Source organism: Anastrepha obliqua, chromosome 1, assembly GCF_027943255.1.
Source record: "Anastrepha obliqua isolate idAnaObli1 chromosome 1, idAnaObli1_1.0, whole genome shotgun sequence".
NCBI classification, from domain to species: domain Eukaryota; kingdom Metazoa; phylum Arthropoda; class Insecta; order Diptera; family Tephritidae; genus Anastrepha; species Anastrepha obliqua.
Genome location: NC_072892.1, coordinates 2,966,227 through 2,992,536, shown reverse-complemented (window position 1 = coordinate 2,992,536; position 26,310 = coordinate 2,966,227). Strand labels below are relative to the sequence as shown.

Sequence of the window (26,310 nt, the reverse complement as noted above, 5' to 3'; positions counted from 1 at the left end):
CCATTGTGTATGCGCAGCACCAATGAATGTTGATCTAACCAACCAGTCAGTCAGCCAGCAATCAGGCAAGTTGGGGTGCTGGACAGTCAATCTCACAGCTATTCACGCCGTCAACCAAAATATTTACTTTGTCTTATATGTGCTGGATTTGGGTGGAATGTCGGCAAAAACAACAGCAACAGCAACAATCGTAGCCACAAGCGACCACCGGCAACCCGGTTTGTAGTTGTAAGGCAACACTTTATTTACGGTTCCGTTGAGTTTATTGCGGCATTTATTGTTTACCACATATTTACGGCCATTGTTTTTTGTTTGTTTATTTATTATTGTTGGTGTATATTTTGTTTAGAGAATTTATTGTTGCTGTTAATGGCGCTGAATGTTTGTTGAATTGTTTGCTGGCATTATAAACTATATGCGCGATTGCTGCTGCAATTGGTGCATTTTTCTTACTCCTCATTGTATTTTGTTGTTGTTGCGCACATACGCACATTCCTACTACATTATTAATATATTCATTGCTGTTTGTAAAATTATTACTTACAGGGCCCGGTTTTTATTTTTAAAATTCGACACCAACGAATATATTAATTTTTTTAACACGCAAGTTTACATTATACCCGGGTATAGGCAGATTGGCTTTTCCGATTTTGGACGTGAATTTAACATATTTTTATTATGGCTAACCACTCGAGCTTCTAGCTAGCTTTCTAAAATTTAGTCTTCTATTTATTTATGGATACAACTTTTTAAAAGGCATCGTCGAGCAGGACGAAAAAGGCCAGACCCGAGTGCCCAACCGAAGGTTTTAAAAAAGGTGTCCAACGGAGAGTTAAAAATATTATGATCCCCCAGTACACTAAATTCAGCACGATAATTATTTATTTATATTCATGTTGCGGCTTTTCAATGGTTGCCAGGTACTTTTCACATAAAAACATTAATAAAAAACTTTGCAAATTAAAGATTTTTTAAACACTTTACAATAGCCAGCCAATGTCGTACCATTTTACATCTAACGGTTGAACTAATTAATTAATATTGTAAAATAATTTGGGGACTCTTTTTAAAAATATTTTTCGTGTAAACATTTTTTAGGCACTTTTTTGGGGTTCAGACTTTAGTCGTACTCATTAATTCTATTAATTCATTAATTTAATTACATCAAAATATTATATGGCAATCCTGTTCAAAAATTAATTTTAAATTTAAGAGTTTTCACATACCTCACAATTTTTTTCCATTTCGTAATAGTTTACAGATATTGAATTTAATTTTTCTTTTTGATTTTTACTGTTGTTAAATTCGTTTAAATTGTAAAAATATTTGGCAACCCTACATACAAATACTTTTTTCGAGACAAAATTTTTTCAATAGCATCAATGTATTAACTTACCGTGATTATTAATTAAAATGAAAAATATTAAGCGGCAGCCATGCAGATTAAATAAAATATTTTTTTATAACTTAACTAACTTTAAAAACTTAACGTTGCTATTTTCTATTTATCTCCTATTTGATAAGCGATTTTTTTATATAATGCATCATTGGCAACCCAATTTAATTTATTATTCACTTAAACAATTTATACAGCAAAATAATATTTATGCGTTTATTTAATTTAATATTCACGTAGTCATTTTAAATGTTTATGTTATTTGAGTTATTGGTTAAACTAATTTATCAATTGCATAAAAACATTTGACAACCCATCTAGAATCTATTTGCCTATTAATTAATTTTTTTACAGCAAAATACAATATTTTTTACACGACTATTAATTAACGACACTTTTTAATTTTATATTTTAAGTTTATATGGCAACCCTACATAGACGTCTACGTAAACGCATTCAAAATTTAAAATTGTTTACTATACCAAAAATTGCAAATATGGCAATTTTATTAGGTACATATGCATATGTATGTACATACATACGTGCATGCACGATAACGAAATTCTCCACCATCGATCTTATTTTTTACTCTCCCTCCCACTTCTGTCCGATTCATACTTTTTGTTATTTCAGCTGACTTTTAGCACATTGCACTTTGCGGCGCCAATGGCCATTTCATTTTTTATATTTGGATGTGGTTATTTGCGATTTGGAGTGCAAAAAGGCGCACGTTGCATTTTTGTTGCAGCGCCAGGTTACAACGAACTGTTTAGACATACAAAATTCCAATTAAGTATCGCCAGTTGTTAGCGAATTTTTCAATAAGTTGATTTCATCATAGATATCATTTTATGTAACAGACTAAATATCAGATTTCAATTTAGGTAAAGGCGTACGAATTTGGATGTTTTGATGTGTAAGATAGATAGGGTGACTCTCACTCAATAAAGGTGAGTGGCAGTGCTTCAGTAATTCAATAGTAGTACGAGTACGATCTCTAACACACTCAATTGAATGACTGGTGCAGTACGTTTCCACGGTGCTCTTTTGCTCTAATAATTTTCCACTAGGAACATTTGCCTTGTTGTTCTAAGCCGACATATACCAGGAGTGATAAAATACAAGACTACGCAGTTTTGCTATGTACTTCAAAAGCATTTCGGTAGTGCAGGTTATGGCTTGACTGCGTAGGTATACATATGAGACTTGCCTTCAGCTGGCTATCCCATAGAATACGACTTCGGCCAACGAATCTACCATAAGAAACACTTTTTCGGGACTTCGGAAGTCCAGAAAGCCTATTTAGCAGGTATCTGCTCTTATTGATAAATTACAAATAAAATTACAGACAATTTGTGGGATTATTGACCGGTCATTTATTCTAATTCAAATATCTGAGTCTGATCATGGAGTCGCCTTCGCTAGGCTTGGGCACTAAGCTTTCGGAAAAGATGAGTGGAAAAACGAAAATTTAGTCATTCAAACACCCAACAAACTGCTTCGTTTCATGCGTAAATTGGTTATATTTTAACCGAGAAAACACTACGAGTGAGGATAAGCCAGTGATAGCAATTCAACACGCTCTCTTTGTGTAATGTTAATGCAAAATAACTCTGTGTGCGTATTATTTCATTCAACCAGCACAGACATCTTAAATTCTCATCTGGAAAACTCAAGTAGAAAATTCAATGCATTCATCATTAAGACTAGCATCTAATTTCAGAAACTATCGGGTGTTTGTAGATGCATGAGAACTATCGATATCGATAACTATGGGTTGATAGCTGAGAATGGCAAACTGTGTTGCTATTTCTATTCAGTAAGATTTAGCTAGCCGTCATGAATCGTGTAATGACACAACAACACTTCAAAATTATGAAAATCCATTCTCGAAGTTCAGCGGGCACCGGCGGCATCATCGGTCTTTATTTCTTTCGAAATAAGAATGGAGCTGCCGTTACGGTGAATGGCGAGTCATTCTGGCTGAATTTTTGTTTCCAGGTTTGCAGGTAAATTAACTTCATCCTGCCGCAGTCTTATCATTACTGATTTTATGTAGTTACTTTCAGTTTCCCACACACAGAATTGGAAGTATGAATCGCTGGCATGTTTAATTCATTGCAGATATTGTCTGAAACACTCATGGCCAGAAAGGAACTGATTGAGTTTCCCATTTTTCCGTTCCCTCCATGTGCTTAAGTCTGGAATTAAGGAGTGTGTCCATTTTCCGGTTTGTACTGGGTCCCACTGCCATTGCCATTCATCAATGTGTGTTTCGGCTGGTCTAATCCTAACCCGATCACCCTGTTCGCGGCGAAGTCACATTGCTTTCGCTGCTTTAACTTCGAGGTCAATGGGTAACCTACCAGCGATGTTGTTGTCGTTGTAGCAGCTTAAACATTCCCCATACTTACATACGGGGAATGCTGCTGGAATGACAGTCCTTGGCCGGATATAAATCCAGGTCGTTTCAGTAACGTAGAACCGTCTATCGTAGAAACGTTTCCACCTACCAGCGATTACACACTCCGAGATTAGCCTGTGCGCCCCTTTCAGTGCTCTGGTGTACGATTTATGCAGCACAGCTTCTGCCCAAATCGGCGCTGCGGAGAGCATTATCGACGTGCTAACTGATACAAGGAGTAACCGCTGTAGTGCAGATGATTCACCGAATTACTTTCACTGGTAATTTAAAGTGATGTTACATCTTCCACAATTCCTTCAATGAGTGTAGAATTCTCAGGTAACCCGTTTCCACGTTTTAAATGTATTTGGCACCAAGGTAACAAATTGCAATCAAATTTCGAATTATTTTTGTATTTAATAATATTTTTGAGAAAATATTTTTTTATATAATTAATTTATATTTAAGATTCCAAATGTCAGCTTCACATACATACATTCACAAAGCAGCTGCTTCTTTAGGCTCAAAATTTGTATTGCTTTACTACAGCTATAAGTTTAAGTGCAGAAGTGATTTAAATTTAAAGTTTATACAAGCAAACGAAAAAGTGCTTAGCCCCCAATTTAAATTCAAAAGCAGGAAAAAATCTATAATGAAAGTGAACTGTAGACAAATGGTTTATCTCAAAAGCATATGCATTTAGATACTTTTTTATCTTAATGAGCATCAAAGTTCTCTGAAGCATACTTAAGTCCCGAAGTAATTAGAAATTACCGTGAAAAAATGAAGTATAAAAACAAATAATTGTCGAACAAGCTTTTAGATATAAAAAGACTCACGTCATACCAACGCCATTAGCCATTTATCAAACAGAATGATTCACTGATTTTTTTTTTTACGAGATAAACGACTAAATTTAGGAAAAAAACACTTATGTAAGTATCTAAGTAAATTATTACTGAAAGAATAGTAGAGAGAAAAAAATCAAAAAGAAATAAACCCCATATCAACATATCGCATGCGATTGTTAGTTATCACATGCTATAAAAAGTAACAACGCTCATAGGTCATTAGTGAATATATTTCCAATACACAAGCCATTTAATTTAGAAAATACGAGCCAGTCTGGTAACGGCAACTGTAGCTGGCAGGAAACGGAATTATTATTTTCTGCACTGATTGAAAACAAAAAACTGTTTGTGCTACAAAACTGATGACTTTGTGCTAAATTGAGTTCATCCAACAATGATACAAAGTACTTTTTCACAATTAGCCATTCACCTTAACAGTATATATGAAATTAAAAAAAAAGTCTTCAAATGCAGAAAACGTGAGATGCAGATATGAACTTCCTATACAAGGTGGTCTAAGTGATTTTGGACCATCAATTTCCCCACTACGAATTTTGACTGAACTAAAATTTAAAAAAAAAAATTTTTTGATCGAAAAAAAAACCACCTGTTGTATATAGGGTAGGTTTATATTGTGCAAATAAGTTGCTAGTGAACAACACTTACGGTACCCATCGTGTGTGTGCTCAATGTGCAACTCATTTCAGGAACATCAAGCTAAAGGTATGGAAAAAACGGCGAAAATTAACTAATCGATGCATCCAGATTTCGTAAGAAGTCACCAGTTGGAATCAGTGAATAACCCTACAGGGGCGCTACAAGTATTTATGTGGCAATTTGTAATTATATATAGCAATAAAGTTTTTTTGGATCTTAAATTGAAGTTATTTTAAGAGCAAAATGTAAATGGCTATATTTTAAAAGCGGTTGACGGTGTAGATTTTTTTTTTTTTCAATATAAAAAAATTCGAGCCTGCACATTTTATGGAAGAAAAGGCGTGACATCTTAGCGAAAAAAATTGTCAAAAATCAACGGTATTTCGTAACCATTTCATAATTGCACTTTGTTATACTAAAATTCAATGGGCTATAAAACTGCATAGCCAGAGAAATTTTGAAAGTTCTGGTTAAAAAGTGGAAAGTAGTCGAAAGAGTAAGAGTTTAAGTATTCACGTTGCCTATTAAATGACAACTGGTATTTCTCCTCAGAGATTAAAACAATGATAGAAATAGCACGGCAATCGTTTTGCAAATGCAAAGGCCTTACCAGTCATGACTTTAAAATAAATATTAAAGCGCGCTTTGTCAAATGTTATGTTTGGTCAATATTGTTGTACACAGGCTGGAAGCATTTGAAATGCGGACGAATATTGAAGATTCCATGGACTGTTCGAGTTTCTAACAATGAAGTATTATTACGAATACGCAGAGACCGAGCACTTCTAAAAACTATTAAACAGAGCAGAACAGCGTACCTCGGCCACATTATGAGAAATCCGAAATATCGTCTAATGCAACTTATTTTAGCAGGAAAAAGAGAAAGTAAACGTGGCATTGGGAGAGACAAAATGTCTTGGATGCCAAATATACGTCATTGGACTGGTATCAGAGGATTTGGAGAGCTATGCAATGCTGCAAGACGGAGAGATGTTTATGAAATTATTGTGAATAATACAAAATAGGTTAAGCTGTAAATTTATATTTATTTATTTAAGAAACGGAATCTGTATAATCAAAATCGAATAGGCATAATCAAGAAGCGAGGCGTATATGACAAAAAATCGTAAGTGTACGTAAGGGCAAGTATGTACGCGAAAGAAAATTTATTTCCTATATTTTTTATTTGATGAATTTTTTTATTTACTTTATTTTTTTCTTTGATATTATATACTGCTAGATGACATTTTAAAGAAGAACTAAAGAACTACTACAAAAGGCACATCTCTGCATATAACTATTACCGCTCCTAGTCGGAGCATAAACTCGGCAAACAGTTTTTTTATTACTGTAACTTACTTCTTGGCTCAAAAACTAGTAATTAATAAAACATAGCAATTTTTTTTAACATTTATTTTATTATTTAATTTTTATTTATTATATTTATTTATTTATTCTTTAAATTATTCTTCATTTTTAGACAAAGTTTATCATATCAAATTTCTTGCAATCGGAATCCTTTTACTTCTTAATTTACAATATCATTATTGTCAAGCCAAGGAGTGCATCTTTATGATATAAAAATCCATATTTTAGATTCCGAATAAACGCATCGAAGAATGGTACACCCAATTCTCTTTTTACACGATAGATATGTTCTCAAAAAAACTCTTTCTAGAGATCACTTAAGAATTTATTTCATAATTACACATTTTAATTCATTAAATATATCATAAGAATTAGATTTTTAAACGGCGAGAGCAAAATCTACCGCGTCTCAGAGACTTTTCCTGAGACTAATTTAAACGCTTCTTACATGCGTCGAAAGTTCTCAATATATTTGCTCCATCAGAAAAATGCATAAAATATTGAAAATCGTGTTACAAAACAATTCGTGTGAAAAAAGATTTTTTTTTAACTCGTATTAAATCAAATTCGGGTAAGAAGAGAATTAGGTGTATATACAAATTGGCGCAAAATTAATCACCCTATCGGAAAGTTTATAATTTTTGCAATAACAGGTGTCATTTTGAATAGCCCGCAACTATCGAAAGATGATTAACGATTTTTTATAGCCATAATTGGATGGTATTGATCTGGACAACGTTTATTTTCGCAAGACGGCGCTACGTGCCACACAAGCAACGAAACCATAGATATTTTACGGGAAAAGTTCCCAGACCGTGTTATGATTGTGATTTAACACTTGTGACTTTTTTCTTTAGGGCCACGTGAAAGAGAAGATCTACGCCAACAGCCCAGGGTCGATTCAAGACCTCAAAGATGGAATTCGTGAGGACATAGGGCAGCCACTTTGCAATTCGGTTATGAAACATTTCATGATATTGTCGCTTAGTGTTTCAGAAATCCTATGCCTGTGTTTTTGGAAGCCCAAAACTTCCCCTTCCCCCTTTCGAGGGACTAAAATAAATATAAATGAAGAAATTAATTGTTTTATTGACAAATACGCGGTGCATTCATTTATTTGTTTATTATTACAGTGCACTCGCGAAAACTCGAACACACGATAACTCGAACATTCGGAAACTTGAACTTTTTTTTCTCCATTGACTACTTTAAAACACGAACAAAATGTAGCTACTCTAAAACTCAAACAATTATTTTCTTTTTTCATGGAAAAACATGTGAGATACTGTCGTTTTGCATGTGCTGTAACGGCCAGTATTCAAATTTTTGTCGTTATGTGCGTCTTTTGCATACGACTGATTTCAATCTCAGGGGAAAAACTATCCTCGCGACCAGAGTTAGTGAAGCCTTTCAAAACTCAGTTACAAGCTAAAATTCAGGAGCTTGAACTATGCCCAGAACAAATTTACAACGCAGATGAATCCGAGTTATATTGGAAGCTCCTTCCGGGAAAATCGTTTCTAGAATGGAAAAGCAGGCACCGGGAAACAAATCTGAAAAACAGCGCATCACATTTCTGGTGTGTGCGAATGCTACTGGGAAACACAAGGTTAAAATGCTTATCATTGGAAAAGCCGAAAATCCGCGTGCATTTAGACATTTTAACTGCCCAGTGGAGTACCGAAGCTCAAAATCAGCCTGGATGACATCAACTCTGTTCCAAAATTGGTTTCACTTTTCGTTTCTACCACAGGCAAGTTCATATTTGACTACAAATTAAACACCCTTTAAAAAACCCATTTTTTTTATTACATGCCGCCGAATGTAACTCCTTTGATTCAACCAATGGATCAAAACGCAATAAGAATAACAAAGCTACATTACCGAAATTCTCTCTTGGCAGCTATTTTCTCCGATGATTGCGATTTGATCCAATCATTAAAAAAAATTAGCTTGAGAGATGCTGTTACATTTTTGGATAGAGCTTGGAATAAATTGAGACAGGAGACGTTGGCGAAATGCTGGACAAATATTTTAAACTTTACAAACCTGAAAGACGATGACGACGAAGACATTCCACTTAGTGTCTTGAAAAACTAAATAGAAGCTGAAGCTAAAAGTATGGAAGAAGAAGCTGCCGAAATTCTCGAACACTTACATCCTGAGGTAGTTATGGTTTTGATGTAAATAAAAAAACACACGATAACAATAATAAATATTTATTAGGCTACTTTCACAGAAGAAGAAATAAGAGACTGGAATAACGACGACTTGATTGAAGAGGTTGAAGCTATTGAAGAAAGCGAATCCGAAGATGAAGTTGAAGCTACAGGTGGAAATGAACCAAAGCGCATAAGTTCATCCGAAGCCGTAACAATTTTCAACAAAGCTATAGCATGGGCAACTGCTGAAAAAATTAGCCCGAGGAAAGTTAATGTGCTAGAATCACTGCGCGAAAAGGCTGTATTGAATGCGGTAGAAAATAAGAAACATCAAACCAAGATCACTGCTTTTTTTCTAATAATTTGTAAACAATATTCATATTTGCTAACATTTTTTATTAAATAAACTAGCAATGAACTACAAAACATGAAACCAGATAATCTCTTTGATTAACTATGCCATAAAAATGGACAGAGTATAAAAACTGTTAAAACGAATACATATACTCGTATGTATATTAAAAATACATAACGTTCGAAAACTCGAACATTTCGATAACTCGGACAGGGCTGGTTTTCACTAGTTCGAGTTTTCGCGAGTGCACTGTATATGCATGCATGCATGTATTTCTTTGACAACTGCGCGCATTTATTGAAGGTTAAGGCGTCAAGCTTTTCATTCACAATAAACCTTTTGCACATTCGATTTGGTTGCTGATTGCTTTATTCCAGCGACATGAAAAGCTATAAACGTATTAAGTAACAAATGCAAATATAGTAAATTTGTTAAGCAACGAATGCAGGGAAACAAAGCAAGCAAGGGCGAAAAGGGAAGAAAATCACAAAAAAAGAAATAAAATCAACAAGAAATTTGTTATTGTTACTGAAAATACTACGAATCGGATATGTTTTAATAATAAAAATTTACACAATTCACCGTTATACGATTGGTATAGTTTGTTGAATAATAGATTTATTTACATACACCAGGGGATGTTGTAACTTTGTGTATTTACAAAATCACTCAATTGCCTTGGGTGTCATCCAGAGGTATTGGAATTGTTTTGTTTTTATTGACTTATTTTTATTTGTTATTGAATTCAAAACCTATTGTTTCTTTAATATAATCAAGAGTAAATAATTAATTTGATTATTCAGGTAAGACATTAAATAAACGAGTTCGATGTGAATAATCAATCTTCATCACACCTCAAACTTAATTTCCCATAAGTGTTTAGCTATCATAAAGCTACCGCTTTCGATACGCATATGAATTTGTATTTATTATTTTTGTAGTTTTTTAGTTTAGCTTGAAGAGCAAAAATAGTATTTTTTAGTATTTATTATCAATGCCAAAGCCGAATTCCAGGTATTTGTTTCATTAAAATTTACGCCGTGGCTTATTACAAAACTAACGTCGGTCTCTCCGGTATTTTACATGCCCATGTACACAGTTGCCACCGTTACGTATTAAATTCATCCAAAGTATGTAGTAGTTGCTGCCACCACACCAACACTAAAACCGTTACTTGCCAGCTACTATGTTAGATGTGCAAATAAATTGTTACTGCCAGCTTTACTGGCCAGCGGTGTCTAAAACTAAACTAGCAGCTACTAAACTAGTTAGCAAGTCAGCAAGTCAGACAGCGAACCAGGAGCCAGCTTCGGCGTAATACTTACAAACTCACATACACACACCTATGTATATACACAAGAAGTATGTATGGATATTCGATGTTATGAAGTGATTAGTATGGCGCATGCGTGCGTCACTCATGAACGCGTTTCGCCAGCGCTGACGTCGCCGCTGGTAATTTTTATGTGTGTTCATTGCATACATATTTGGTAGACGGCCACATTTTAGCCGCTGTATAATTTATTAAGTAGCAAACAACTTGTTTAAGTTTTAGTTAAAATTTTAGTTTTGGCTTTAGTTTTTTTTTTCATTTAGTTTTATCTTTTTCTTGTCCCGTGTGGTTTAGATAGCCGCCAATCGGGTCTATCAGCTACTTACGCACTCATACATACACACACATATGCATGCGTATGTAGTTATTAATAAGTATTAATTGGTTGTGTTACTTAATATATATTTATCGTTTTTGTTTTGTTTTTTGTTTATGTTTATTTACTTTGTTGTCGTAATAAAGAACGATTTTGCCACGTTTTGCATATTTTTTATCGTAATTTGGACCTTTAATGGAACTTTTTTCTATAGCATTAAGTTTTATATCAAGTTTTTGCTGAACTCTGCTTTGTCACGGATATTTTTTTCGCATTTAGATTATTTTGTTTAGCTCATTTGAATAGGCCAAAGGCAGTAAATGGATTCTAAAACACTTTTTAACAAAACACTTGTTTCGCAGGAAAAACGAAAAGGTGTTCGTTTCTTTCCTCTTTGGAAGGTTTGAGGCCAAATACAAGGTGGCGCAAAACTAATCCCCCTATCGGAAGATTGACGTCGTAAGTCAATTATATTTGGCACTTGTGAACTAAACAACAGTTGTAGAATACAAACAGACAAGAGAGAAAATAAATATTTTCATCGCTGAAAATAATTTTTAATTTGAAAGAAAATCGGATGACTAATTTTATAAATCATGTCATCACATAAAAAATCATGTTAATGATGCAGCATCCAGCTGACTTCGGCTGGATTCTTCTCAAAGACATTTAAAACGCACATCTGAAGCACTCCTTATGGAGAGCGAATAGCGATTGAATAGGAAAATGCTTCTTAAAACAAGTTAAATTATCATAAAATTATCAAATGAAAATTGCTTAATAGTGTTCTTTTGTGTATACTTTAATAAGAATCGGTAATAAACAACAACAAAAAATTAAATAAAATAAAAGATTTTAAGTATTAAAAAAAATATGTTTAAGTTTAAAATAGAATAGAATTGCTGGTGCTCTGTTTATTTCAATTTGAAAAAGGGAGTGCTGATACTCCAAGAAGTGGAGAAATTAACTGTACTTCGGAATGGATGTTTGAAATTACATAAAGCAAGGTATGGTTGGTCAAACAATTTTTAGAGCGAAACTTTTAGCAGCGAAACGGAAGCAGAATGGAACCCATCAACAATTCAGTTCAGTCACTCTCTATTCATAACTTATGCTCGACAGTCGCCAATATCTACAAGAGATAGCTAAGCAGAATATCAATCTAGTTGTGACTCATAGGAGCATAGAGGGAAATCGCAGGGCAGATGAAGTTACAAGGCAAAGTACAACCAAGCAGATTCTTCCTGGAAAAGAAAGCATTGGTATGCCGCAGAGCACATAGCAACAGCGAATTTACTAATAACCAAGCCGGGGAAGATGGAACGAAGCACAGGTAGCCGCATTTCAAAGTAAACATGGATGGAACTGAGACAGAACGAACATGAAGTGTATACTGTGTGAAAAAAGGAGGCTTATCTACAGTCATCAGAAGGCTTACAAGGCAAGCATGCAAAAATGCTAAGCGTGCCTCTCCATATATTTTGCAAAACCAATGTGGAGCAAGAAACGATTTTTCATCATCAGGAATACTGCATGGTGTAAAGAGTAGTATTTGTAGTTAGTCAAACTTTGTTATCAAAACGTGCCTTCCTCTTTGGCCTAAGAGCGCCTTTGGCTTCAGCTACAGCCACTTCAGCCTAATCTAACTTTAGTTTACGCACCTACTAATAAACATACTACAAAGTAGTTTTGGTCTTTGCACAACATTTTATATTTCTCCTTTAGCTAACTCTTCAGCTCCTCATTGCTTAGAAAGAATGAGCAGAGAACCAGGTTCCTCATGAACCTAGACCAGCCTTCCATTAGTACGATGAAACGCATGGGAAACGTATAGCGTTTCCCTCAAATGACTTCTGTCACAGCTTCAACAACAAGAAGGAGGTGCAGAGCGTTGAACACTTCCTCTGCCACTGTCTCGCTCTTGCCAGAATACGATATAGCTGTTTAAATTCTTTCTTCTTTGGATGTCTGACAGGTTTAGAATCGACATCCATCCACAATATTTAATTGTTTACGCCAGAGATGAAGTGGTTTCACTGACAGCTTTCTGGCCGAGACAGAACGAAAGCTCTGGCATTAGATGCTTTGATTGGTCTACCACTGCCATCTGCAGGCTGAAACACAATGGGAACTGGTAAGGCCAACTGGGGTCTACGTGGAATCCAGCTGTATAAAACTGCACTTTGCTCTTGGAATGCATGCATCCGTGTTTCAAGCGGAAGTGTATGCAGTTCAAAAAGCGATAAACTTTGTTGTGGAAAACAGTTGGAGAGGCAGATTTACATGTGTCTGCAGCGACAACCAAGCTGCGCTCATGGGCTTAGACAGTCCCCCAACCACATCAGGGGCAGTCGAGTCCTGTAAATCTAGGCTGAAGTATGTCGGTAGACATAATAGCCTGATACTAACATGGGTCCCGGGACCAACTTCTTTGGTCCAAAGCCCGTTTTGCAGTCATCAAAGCCACGGTTAGCAAATGGGCTAGTAAAGCGTTTTTCAGTAAGTGTGCTTCAACTTTTTTTTTGAATAAAACACAAATGGTTTGACTTTTTTAACAATTTTTTTTTTATTATCGAGTTTGAACATATACATTTAAGTATGAAATTCGATTCCTTTTGCATGACCACCGCGTGCACGTTTTACGAAGTCCAATCGTTGAACCCAATTTTCGACCACTCTTTTGCATAAATCGGCCGAAATTCCAGCAATATCGCGTTCAATATTGGCTCTGAGCTCACAAATCGTCGCCGGCTTGTTACTGTAGACCAATGACTTCATATAACTCCAAAGAAAATAGTCCAGAGGCGTCAAATCACACGAGCGCGGCGGTCATTCGACCGGTCCATTTCTGGAAATAATGCGCTCATCGAACTTACTCTTCAACAAATCAATTGTAGCGTGTGCTGTGTGGCTTGTGGCCCCGTCCTGTTGAAACCACATGTCGTCTAAGTCCATACCATTCAATTGCGGCCAAAAATAATCGTTTATCATGTCGCGGTATCGATTTCCATTCACAGTAACGTGGCGATCGTTCTCGTCAACGAAAAAATATGGGCCAATTACGCCGCCGGCATGTAAACCGCACCAAACAGTGATTTTTTCGGGATGCAACGGTGCCTCATGAATCACGTGTGGATTGTTTTCTGCCCAGTAACGCATATTTTGCTTGTTGACAAAGCCATTGAGTCAAAAGTGAACTTCATCACTGAAGATGATTTTTTGGAAAAAAGTAGTCTTAAAGTAGCAGCAACAGAACGATTATTTTCATGAAAAATTTGCACGATTTGCAATCGTTGCTCAAGTGTGTAGCGTTCCATGATGAAATGTATACTAATGAAGTTTACAAATGACAAGCGAAAAATAAAAAAATTGCGTCGTTCGCCCTCCCTATCGGAAAAAGTTGAAGCGCACCTATTGAAAAACGCTATACAACCCACAAGCGAGCTTGTGGCTTACAGACTGAGAGAGGCTGCAGATGGACTAAACTGATGTTACCTGTCATGTCCGATCGACTGTCGCAAACCCTCCTGTTATTAAGCAGAAGGGAGTGCAGACAGCTGGTTGGACTGATGACGGGTCACTTTCTGTGGGCGAAGCACATGGAAAAGGTAGGCATCTCATACAGTGTACTCTGCCCAGCTTGTAAAGAGGAGGATGAGTGCATCTGCCCCGCCTTCGTTCGAATCAGGTTTAAGCTCTTTGGCACTGATGTGTTAAGAAGCAACCACCTTGGCTCCTTGGCACCACAAGATCCACTCAGATTTTTTCGGAGATCGGGTAGATTTAAAGAAAATTAAAAGGGAATCTAAGTGTAGTACAATGGACTCAATTAATGTCTGAGTGCTGCACTTGCTAGTTGTCCCGACGAAAAAAAAAAAGTTCTATCACAATGGACCTCCAGGCCTAAATGGGCTGCCTCTACACCCTTATGGACACACATTCACCGTAACCTAGGTTAGGTTGTAATGGTTGCCCAATAGGGCCCACTTGGACGAAATAGTTTGGTTCGTCCTTTGTGTTACCATTGAAGGACAAGGAGGGGGGAGGAAGGGAAGGGATGGGGAGTGGTGAGTGCTTGTGGACTACGAACGGTGACTAGTCCGCGGTTGTGTTAACCTCATTATGCTGCTGATGTAGTTCATCAGATTTTTGTTATCAACGCCTGCTGATATAGCAGAAAAGAAGTGAGAACCAAGGTATTTGAATCTTAGTCCTGCGAAGGCTGAGCAGCTTAGGAGCAGGTGCTGAGATGATTCCACCTCATCCTCCATACAGCTGACGCAAAAAGGACTCGAAGTAATTCCGAGTCTCACGGCATGGGTACCTCGCGGACAGTGCCCCGTGATGATGCCCACGAAATTTGAGAGATGACATTTTGTCATCCCCAGGATATCCCTCGAGCGCCTCCTATCCAAACGTGGCCAGAAGGACTTCGCGACCCTACACGTTCGTGTACTTGCCCAGCGTTCGCTGAGTTGGTGCATAGCCCATCCTTCCAGGAGTAGAGCGCAGGTTGTCAAGGGGATCCCGATCCTCTCCTTTCGCGGACACATTGCCTCACAGGTCCCCTGTCTGGCCAGCTCGTCGGCTTCGCAGTTTCCTGCAATGTCACTGTGACCAGGTACCCAAATTATCTTAATATCGAAGAATTCTGATGCAATCGAGAGTGAGACCAGGCATTCCCTGACCAGCTTCGAGTGCACCATAATAGAGCCTAGAGCCCTAATGGCCGCTTGGCTATCGGAGTAAATATTTACCTTTTTTGCAGTTATTACGCAAGTAAGTAGCCAGTCAGCTGCTTCTTTAATTGCGGCCACCTCTGCTTGGAACACACTACAGTGATCCGGTAGCCTGAATTTGAGTTTGATGGGGAGCTCTTTGCAGAATACTCCTCCTCCAACCCTACCATCCAACTTCGAGCCATCCGTGAACAGGTTAACGACGCCCTGTCCCCAGGTGTTGCCCCCGCTCCACTCCTCCCTTGGTGGAATATAGGTGGAAAAAGTTCCGCTTGGACTTAGCGAAGGCACACACTGGTCCGTCGACGAGGGGATGAACTCAAAGTTTCTGAGGATGCTTGAGTGCCCATATGTGAGGTTGAGCTTATAGCCCAAGCCCCTCAGTCTGATTGCGGTACGAGCAGCGGCAGTTCTGCCTGCGATGTCTATAGGTACCACATTTAACATTACATTAAGCGCCAGAGTAGGAGTAGTTCGAAGCGCCCCACTGATCCCAATGAGAGCAGACCTCTGGACTCTCTCTAGCTTTTTGACTGATGTCGTCCTCTCCAGTGAGTTCCACCAGACAGTGACTCCATATAACAAAATTGGCTTTATTATGGTGTTGTAGAGCCAGAATACAACTCTGGGCGAAAGGCCCCACCTTTTGCCAATTGCGCCTTTGCACCCATACAAGGCGATTGTTGCCTTCCTTACTCTCTCCTCAATGTTGGGCTTCCACGTCAGCTTGCTGTCAAGGATTAGACCTAGGTACTTCACCTTGTCAGAAAGCACCAGCGGATCGCCCCCCCCATCGAGGGGAGTTGAGCTCTGGGTATTTTATATTTCCTCGTGAATAGGACGAGCTCCGTCTTAAGAGGATTCACCGATAAGCCGCAATCTGCTGCCCATCAAACAACTACGTTCAGATATCCCTGCATTAAATCGTACAGGGTATCTATAAACTTTCCTCTAACAATTAATGCCACGTCATCCGCGTAGGCAATCACCCTACAGCCCCTCCTCACCAGCTCCTCCAGCAAGTCATTGATAACAATGATCCAGAGGAATGGTGAGAGGACCCCGCCTTGCGGCGTGCCTCTGCTCACCTGCCGGCGGAGAGAGACGCCGCCCCACTCTGACACGACCGTTCTGTCGCTGAGCATTCTGTAGATAAACCTGGTAAGATCGGCTCCGACCCCCAGTCTATCCAGAGCTTTAGTGATTGCCTCCGGGAGAACGTTATTAAAAGCACCCTCAATGTCGAGGAAGGCGCCGACCGCGAGTTCTTTCTGATATAGAGACTCCTCAATATTTTTAACAATTGTGTGCAGAGCAGATTCCACTGATCTGCCTTTACAGTATGCATGTTGGGCGTGCGACAAACGCCCCCGAGGAATTCCGTTTCTTATGTGTAGGTCAATCAACCTCTCAAGGGTTTTCAGCAAGAAAGATGAGAGACTGATTGGCCTAAAATCCTTTGGGGAGACATGCGAGCTCTTGCCAGCCTTGGGTATAAACACAACCCACCGTAACCTAAAACAACCTAGCTCTTCAGTGAGCTTGTTGCCTATAATTCTGTAGGGATCAAAGCACGCTAAAAGTTTACAGATATTGTGATATTCCTTAGCAGGTTTGGATTGAAATATCCATTTGGAAAGATTAATATACAGCGGAATAACAACTTTCAGATAGGCTTTTCACCCAGAAAAATAAATTAGGAAAATTTCATTCTATGTGGATTGAGCTTATGCTCTTACAGTATACAACCACTTCTTTGACTTCTTAGGACAAGTTAGAGCTCTGTTAGCCAAGATTTCGACACAATTTTACATAACTAAGGCCAATTTACCATACCAGGGTCAGGTTTTTCAGGTTAGCCTAAACTCCACTTAACTTAGAAACCATAGACAGCTGTTGGTTTTAGATTCCTAAGTTATGTATTTTAGAAAAATTTAGAGCTTTGAGAAAATAATGCTGACATAGATTTTGCTTTTACCTATGTTAATAATATCCGTCCAAATATACCATATAAAATACAAATCGTACAAATGTAAAACATATGAAAACGTCTCAATGCAAAAATAAAGACAAAGCAAACATATAAGTAAACAAAACATTGTTAACTCGGGCGAAAATAAAATCGTGATGACTTGCCGAGTAATAACCTCTAAGTTTATATGTAAACTGAGTAAAACCTAAGGAAGGAAAGAGTGCAAAGCCATTTGCAAGAGGTTGGTTCGCACTTCTAACCTCAATTACGTATCTTTTTAACTGTGAGCAATTAATCTTGATCAGCTGATAATATCAAATGTAATGGCAATCGTTTACTGTCAATCGTATGCATATCGCACCCTAAATACAAAAGGGTCACAACTCAAAATGTACTTCTGCTCAAATATGAACGAGACGTTATCAATAAAACGGTCCGCGGATGACATATGGCAAAAATAAATTTTTTGTTTTTTGGTAGGACTGTTATAAGCTTACATGGCAAATTTCAGCGTGATATGTCACATAGTTTGTTTTCTGTGCTACTGTAAACAAGTCAAGCTCGAGTGTGGAAAATTTTGAGTTGTGACCCTTTTGTATTTAGGGTGCGATATGTTTTTCTCTCTAATGAATCTTGATCCACAAGTGACTTCGCTTTTGTTTCGCACACATCAAATGTCAAAGCAAGGCAATGCACCAGTTCAACTAACAAACTGCATTTTCGCACTAGCATATGTATGTATGTATGTAAATATGTGTACATATTTAAAAATGCGCAAGAATGTTGCGCATAGCAATATCGAACAGCTGAACACCACAAACCCCCACAATATGCCACACATATTCCAAATACATTCTTCAACTCGTTCAAAAACACCAACTTCGCGCGTCCACAATTCGCTGATTGGTAACACAAGAAAATAGTACATAAGCACAAAGTCATGCGCGCACATATCTGAAGTAAAGAAATATAGTTGTAAATATGTAAGTACATACATATGTATGTTTGCATCAAAGAATGTTTGGTGTGGCGGCGTCACCGACTATTCGCTCAATTGTGGATTTGCACATGCACACCTGTAGAATTATGTATTATTGAATTTTCTTTCTTTTGCTTGGTTTATTAATCAACTTGATTCATTTGTATGTGTATGTTTGTTTTGTTCTAAAAAGTTGCTCTGCAACGTTCCACGAAACAATTACTGTGGAGTTTTTGTTGCCAATTTATTCCAATCGTTCTTTCGCTTAGACTGCATAGACAAGTTCACGAATACCTACATACATACGAGTATAATAGTAATGACCGAACTCGTGTTGCTGCGATGTCGATTATGGATTGCTTGCTGTTATGCTTCTTAATAAATATAATTACACTCTGCATTGTGGTCTCTGCAATACAAATGTTAATATATAGCCATGTTCGGCAAATCTTCTGATTTTGGAGGTTTCTTAACAAAAAGACATAAGTGTGGCTCTAAATTGTTGGGTATGTCTTAAATTAGCAACACGCTAGCAGTTTCCATTTGAAAATAAAAATGTATAATATTACTTTCACTACAAACATTCAAAAATATTTTGCAAATCGTACGAAAGAGTTCGAAAATCACTGCAGCTTTTTAAAAAGCACTTCACTTCATATAGTAAGTTTTCACTTGAAAGGTGTCAGAAATACTTCAAGCTGTAGCTGCGCACATTTCAGAAAGCTTAAAATATATTTCAGTGCAGTTAATTGAACTCCAGATATTGTTAAACGTACTTCAGAGGTCTTCAAATAGACTTCAAAAGATATCAACTGCATTTCAGAACATTTTTAAGTGTACTTTAAAGTAAATATATAACATACATACATGTGTATATAAGTATTTACATTACTCTCTCCGAAGTACTATTTAATCATTACTGGAAAACCTGTAACGCTCTCTGAAGTACAATTGAGGTCCCTTGAACGCTTTCTGAAGTGCAACTAACTTTTTTGAAATATATTTAACGCTTTCTGAAATACAATAGGCTCTTCTAAAATATATATGTCTATACTAATATTATAAAGAGGAAAACTTTGTTTGTTTGTAATGAATAGGCTCAAAAACTACTGGACCGATTTTAAAAATTTTCCACCATTCGAAAGCTACATCATCCACAAGTAACATGGATTATATTTTATTTTGGAAATAGGGCTCGAGATATAGGTCAAAACGTGGACCCGGGTAACCTTCGGATGTGTATGTACAATATGGGTATCAAATGGAAGCTGTTGGTGAATGCTTTAGTCCAGAGTATTTTTCATGCCGCTCCGTGACTAGGGTCTCGAGATAGAGACCAAAACGTGGACCCCAGAATGTTTTTGTACAATATGGATATCAAATTGAAGCTGTTGGTGAATGCTTTAGTACAGAGTATTTTTCATGCCGCTCCGTGACTGGGGTCTCGAGATATAGGTCAAAACGTGGACCCGGGCAACCTTTGGTTGTGTATGTACAATATGGGTATCAAATGAAAGCTGTTGATAAGTGCTTTAATACGGGGTAATTTTCATACCTATTGATGACTAGGGTCTGGAAATATATGCCAAAACGTGGAGCCGCCGTGTCTTTAAACCGAATTAAACCAAACTTACACAAATTGTTAAGGAGGTATTGAAGATGGTTTCCGTATAGTTTGGATACCTATTTGTAGATAGGGTCTCGAGATATAGGTCAAAACGTGGACCCGGGTAACCTTCGGATGGGTATGTACAATATGGGTATCAAATGGAAGCTGTTGGTGAATGCTTTAGTTCAGAGTATTTCCATCCGCTCCGTGACTAGGGTCTCGAGATAGAGACCAAAACGTGGACCCTAGAATGTGTTTGTACAATATGGATATCAAATGAAAGCTGTTGATAAGTGCTTTAATACGGGGTAATTTTCATACCCATTGATGACTAGGGTCTCGAAATATATGCCAAAACGTGGACCCGCCGTGTCTTTGAACCGAATTAAACCAAACTTACACACATTGTTAAGTAGGTATTGAAGATGATTTCCGTATAGTTTGAATACCTATTGGTAGATAGGGTCTCGAGATATAGGTCAAAACGTGGGCCCGGGTAACCTTTGGTTGTGTATGTACAATATGGGTATCAAATGAAAGCTGTTGATAAGTGCTTTAATACGGGGTAATTTTCATACCTATTGATGACTAGGGTCTCGAAATATATGCCAAAACGTGGACCCGCCGTGTCTTTGAACCGAATTAAACCAAACTTACACACATTGTTAAGTAAGTATTGAAAATGGGTTTCGTAAAGTTTGGTTGTAATTCGGAGCACTGGCAACGGGTACAGCGTTCTTTTGAACCAGCCATAATGTCGCTTACTTTTTTAACGCTTGAGGCGGAACTGAACTGTCAAATTGACAGTGTGAGTTACAATGTGTCAATATTTCTTTCTGATTTGGATGCCATAAGGAAAAAACGTAAGTGCAACATGTAAAAATTGTTTGTGAATTTTTTTGGAGTGGATTTTGGAACAGTGAATAATTTCTTACGAAATTTGAGAATTTAATGTGAAATCCGAATGAAATTATGTGTTCGTGGAAAAAAGATTTTTTTTCGTTTTTTTTTTTTTGAAAAATATAAATGGATAATGGTTAAAAAAGCTCCAATGCTTAATAAAACATATAAATTGAAACGAAAAATTCATGGATGATCAGGAAAAAAGACGATTGTTTATTCATATGCGTTGATTTGAAATTTAAAAACAATCTTCTTTTTTCCTGATTTTCAATTTATATTTTATATTTACTCAAAAACAAATAGAAAAACAAAAAATATTGTTTATGACAAAGCGCTTGAATAAAGAATAAAGAAATAAATAATATGAAAATCATATATTTTCTGTTCTAAACCATATCTATTCTATTTTAGTGTGCCCAGCGAAGGGGGCCGGGTTTGCTAGTATGTATATATAATTGGCGCGTACACCCTTTTTGGGTGTTTGGCCGAGGTCCTCCTCCTATTTATGGCGTTCGTTTTGATGTTGTTTGTTCCACAAATGGAGGGACCTACAGTTTCAAGCCGAACGGCAGATATTTTTTATGAGGAGCTTTTTCATGGCAGAAATACACTCCGAGGGTTGCCATTGCCTGAGCTATTAGAAAAACTTTTTCTTAATTTTGGTGTTTCACCGAGATTCGAACCTACATTCTCTCTGAATTCCGAATGGTAGTCACGCACCAACCCCTTCGCCTACGGCATCCGCCCATACTCGAGAGTAATTCGAATTATATAAATTAGACATAATTGGAAAGGGCCCGCATTTGGAATTTTCCCCTGGGGCCTGGATATGCTCTCTACGGCCCTGCATACATATCTTCAAAAGATCATGCGTTCATGTAAACTAGCAAAAAAGTAAAACAATGCACCCAGCTTTTTTTAATTAAATTTAAAAAAAAACATATTTCAATACCTACAACAAGTCTTGGGGTTTTGTCAAAAGATTAATTGTCCTCTTAAAGGCATATCCTGTCCTCTTAAAGGCATATCTGTATGTCGGTGTGGACATGTGTGTAGTATGTATGATTAAAGAGTAGAACCGCCTCAACAAGTTGCAAAATCGCTGAAAAAGATCACTACGAAAAACAGAGTTAATAAAAACAACAACAAAAACTGGTAGAATTTACAATTGCAAAAGCGCCAATAACAGCAATATTTAACTGCAACTGACAGGCTATATGAACATACGTACACACATGCATATGTAAGTATGTATGTACATATATTCACGTGCATACTCGCATACATTACTATATAAATATATTAATATCTGACAATCGATTTGCTGTTGTACTTGAATTTATTGAACGCGCGAATATAGCGCAGTTTGGACTACACCACACAGCATTTTCGTATATGCACACATGAATTTCAGACCACTCATGCCTCGAGGTCTACTGGTACTTTTTTAAAAGGCCTTGTAACAGAGTATGCATATACACACATACATATGTACTACAATGTAAGCGTAGTATATTCAACAGCAGCAATCGCAGCCCTGTAGGCGCGTCTTTCTGGTATGTACAGTCATAAAAGCTGATTTCCAACTAACAATCATCCCACTTCCGATTTGTATTATACATACATATATACGATCGACTGACTAGCTATGCATGTACCTACTCACTATACTATCGACCGCAGATCGAACGAACGTTTAGATGAGTAAAAGCCGCGCATTCACACATCCTTTGATGTTGTTGTGCTCTTTATGCGCTTCCTTTAGCTAATTATAGCTTATCCTGTTTACCTCAGCAATATAACATAACACACACATATATATATATACAACTACCTATATGTGGCCATTGTGTGCTGTTGGCGGATACTTGCAGGTTTGGCTTGGCCTGTTTCACGTGGGCCGAATGTTGTGTGTTCCCGCCAGTCTTTTTGTTGCTGGCGTCCTCAATATGTAGTTATTTTTTATACATTTTTTTTTTATTTTTTGGCAGGCGATGATCATTCAATTGCTTCACAACTAACAAGTTACTACAATTTGTTGTTACGCTGCACTTTACTCGTACTGCGTTGCGGTACGGCGTTGCATTGCGGCATTGACTTCGATTTGCGAAATTTGATCGGTGTCGCTGATGCTGCTGTAGAAACCATTTTTTCGCCTTAACTTTGTGCTCGCGTCGTGCAACTATAACAAATTACTTGCTGCCGCTTTGTTGTAAATGTATGTACGTATATAAATATATTATCTAAATGGAAGCGTATTCTTTTAGTAGCAGCTTTTCATTTATGGTTTACGCTTTCGCCATCTTAGTCACTACCAGGCATGAAGCTGGAAGTGCATTTGGTTACAGTTTTCTGTATGATTTTACTTATTTTACAGAACCAGATGAATGAACTTAAAACAGATGTCGCTTGTAATTATTATAATTTTTTTTATTTATATTGCCACTTATGTAAACTTGTACTTCCAATCTTCCATCCCACGCCTTTAGTTGGGTGCTTGCTTTGAAGCAAATAAACTTCTAATTACAATACTATTAGTGATTGTTTGAAAATATTGTCAAGGAAAATATGTATTATTTTGTTACAAGTAGGTTCACAGTTTCCAAGATTGCCGTTTCCTCTGAATACTGTATTGCAGGGCTACAAGTCGCCTGTATCTACGAGAGTTGCCTTTTAAAGTTTGACCCTATGAAACACTATGCCCGAGATGAGCTGTACTTTGATAGTTTTATGGAAAAGTTTGGTATTTTCTAGCATAAACTTACATATACCGTTTTCACTTACGGGGTTTATTTATTCCTGTGAAACGTTGTCACAACGAGTTCCAACGTTTCCTAGCATACATTTAATATTACATGAAAGTTTGGAGTTCAAGAAGATTTTTTCTCTTTAAAAATAATATTAAAAGTACGAAATTGCCGACTCCGAACGACAAAAAATGTTTTTTTACAAGGAGCTTTTCCATGGCAGAAGTACACTCGAAAGTTTACCATTGCCTGCCGGGGGCGACCCTCTCATTTTGTTGTTTCATGCACGGAGATTCGTACCTACGCACTACCGAATGGGAGTCTCACACCAACCCCATTCGGCTACGGATGGATAACGCATAATTTGCAAAATGCCCCAAAAAATAACTCGTATCGATTGGTGTAAAGAAATGTTGAAGAAATTCATCCGCGGTGCTACAAAACATTTGTATCGCATCGTAAGGTGACGAATCTTGGATCTATGTATATTATATGAGCCGAAAAAAACAGCAAACGACAATATGAGTATTCCAAAGTACGCATAATCCAGCAAAATTTCTTCGCAGAAGAAAAACCTCCGAGCAAATCGGTGTCTGTTTTTTTGGAAAATTTAGTCATGTCGCAAATGTACCATTAGAGAAACTTAAAATAGTCTATTCCGAGTGGTACACAACCATTTGTTTGGCAGAAGTGTTTGGAGAATTTAGGAAAACCAACTTCCGAAGACAATGCAAGCACTCGAAAGATCGAACTTTTTAAGTACTCAAATGATCGAAGTAATAGGCCATCCACCTTACAGCCCTAATTTGGCACCAAATTATTTCTTTTCGTTCTCGAATATCAAAAAAAAAGGAGAAATCAACGTTTTCCAACGCCTGATCAAACTGTTGAAGCCTTTTAGTAGCTCGTTTTGGAGGTATCCACTTCTGAGTGGCAAAAGCCCTTTGAAAATTGGTTCAAACGAATGCATAAGTGTATTGTTTTCCAAGAAGAATATTTTGAAAAACAATAAACCCATTTTATTTTGTTATTTTACGTTGCCTTCATTATTGGGCACCAAATAGAAAATGCAAATCTCATATACTGACTATTCAAAAACATTCGATCAGTTTTTCTAAATTGGCTGCGATCTTACTTAGGCATTGAGTATCCCCATCATATGAGTCCCGCTTACTTCTAATTAATCTCAAACAACTAGAAAGCAGAAGATCGATTTTGTCACTGTTTCTTTTTTTTCAAGCCTTAAATTGACTCTTCGTCTCTTTTAGAACGGAAATCGAGGAAAACTCGGCACATCAAATAATCAACAGACTTTACTTTTTCAGTGTGAGTGATCTTGTTTGTGGAATAGCCCAAGATTTTTAAAATTCGCCACAAAGTGAACTGTGAAAGGCTGGAACCCAATAATAAGGAAAGACTATTTCATGAAGCTTAGCAATTCGTCGAGAAAACTAATGGATTGGGTCACGAAATTAGACCTATCAGGGCTTGTAGTTCACTGCTTCTCTGTCTGTGAAGGAATTTTGCCTGTCATACCTTTTCAGGAAACACTTTGTTGTTTCGCAAATGTGGCTATTGCTCCAACGGCTCTCGTGACCTTTGCTTTTAATAAAAGCCTTGATGTACCCGACTGTTCCCGCCTTGTGTGAGCCCTGGCATAATGGAACATAAAAAAATCAGGAAAAATAAAGTTGCGGTTTTCAGAAGACGCCACCTTTAGTAATTTGCACACCGTGGTTTAACCCTAAAATTGGCTCCGGTCCAATTGGACGCCAATTCATCAGCCAGTTCATAGCCTTGCATACTATAGTATAACCACACAAGTTCCTTCGAAATTGCAATGGAGTTCGGCCTCGTCTTACATTCTAAGACTATTTTTGAAGAGGTGTGAGCTATTCTAAAGCATTTCACGCGATGAGTGCACTTACTAAGGCATTTTACTGCGACCGGTGTGTTATCTCACTGGCACAAGAATATTCAATAGCGAATATGTTGAAAGAATTTATCCATTACAAACGAGCAGGCTCCCTGGTGGGACGATTATTATGATCGACTTAAACTTTGGCTTCACTGCTTCACATTAATCATTCCTTAACTTCATCATAATACAAATTTAGGTTTGATATGCTGTTTTGACATATCCAGATCAGAAAATTCAAAAATATTAATACAAAGGCGATGGTTATCCTATCTTCCATTCAACCTAGCACTAGAAAAGGTAATAAGAAATCCAGACATTGACACTATAAGTAAAATCTGACTGCAGAGTAAGCTAGTAACACAGAGGACATTCATTTAGTTAGCAGATCAGTACACAATTGAAGTGAGAATTTTCTAAAAATATGCGGTGTAGGTAAACAGATGAAGATATTCATTAATGAGCACAACATAAAAGTAATGATCTCAACAACATAGAATAAATGCCTCTTTAAAGGTTTAAATTTAATCAAATAAAAATAATAAAAAAATGAATTGTGAATTAATAACTAAAATTTAAAATAAGGAGGCTCGAAGTCCAT

The 26,310-nt window shown here is 37.2% G+C and overlaps 1 protein-coding gene across 3 annotated transcripts in view; it reads right to left on the bottom strand.

Moving 5' to 3' along the window:
• Window positions 1-26,310, bottom strand: part of LOC129235674 (uncharacterized) — a 206,045-nt gene that overhangs the window by 178,032 nt on the left and 1,703 nt on the right. The gene's annotated exons all lie outside the window — the stretch shown is intronic.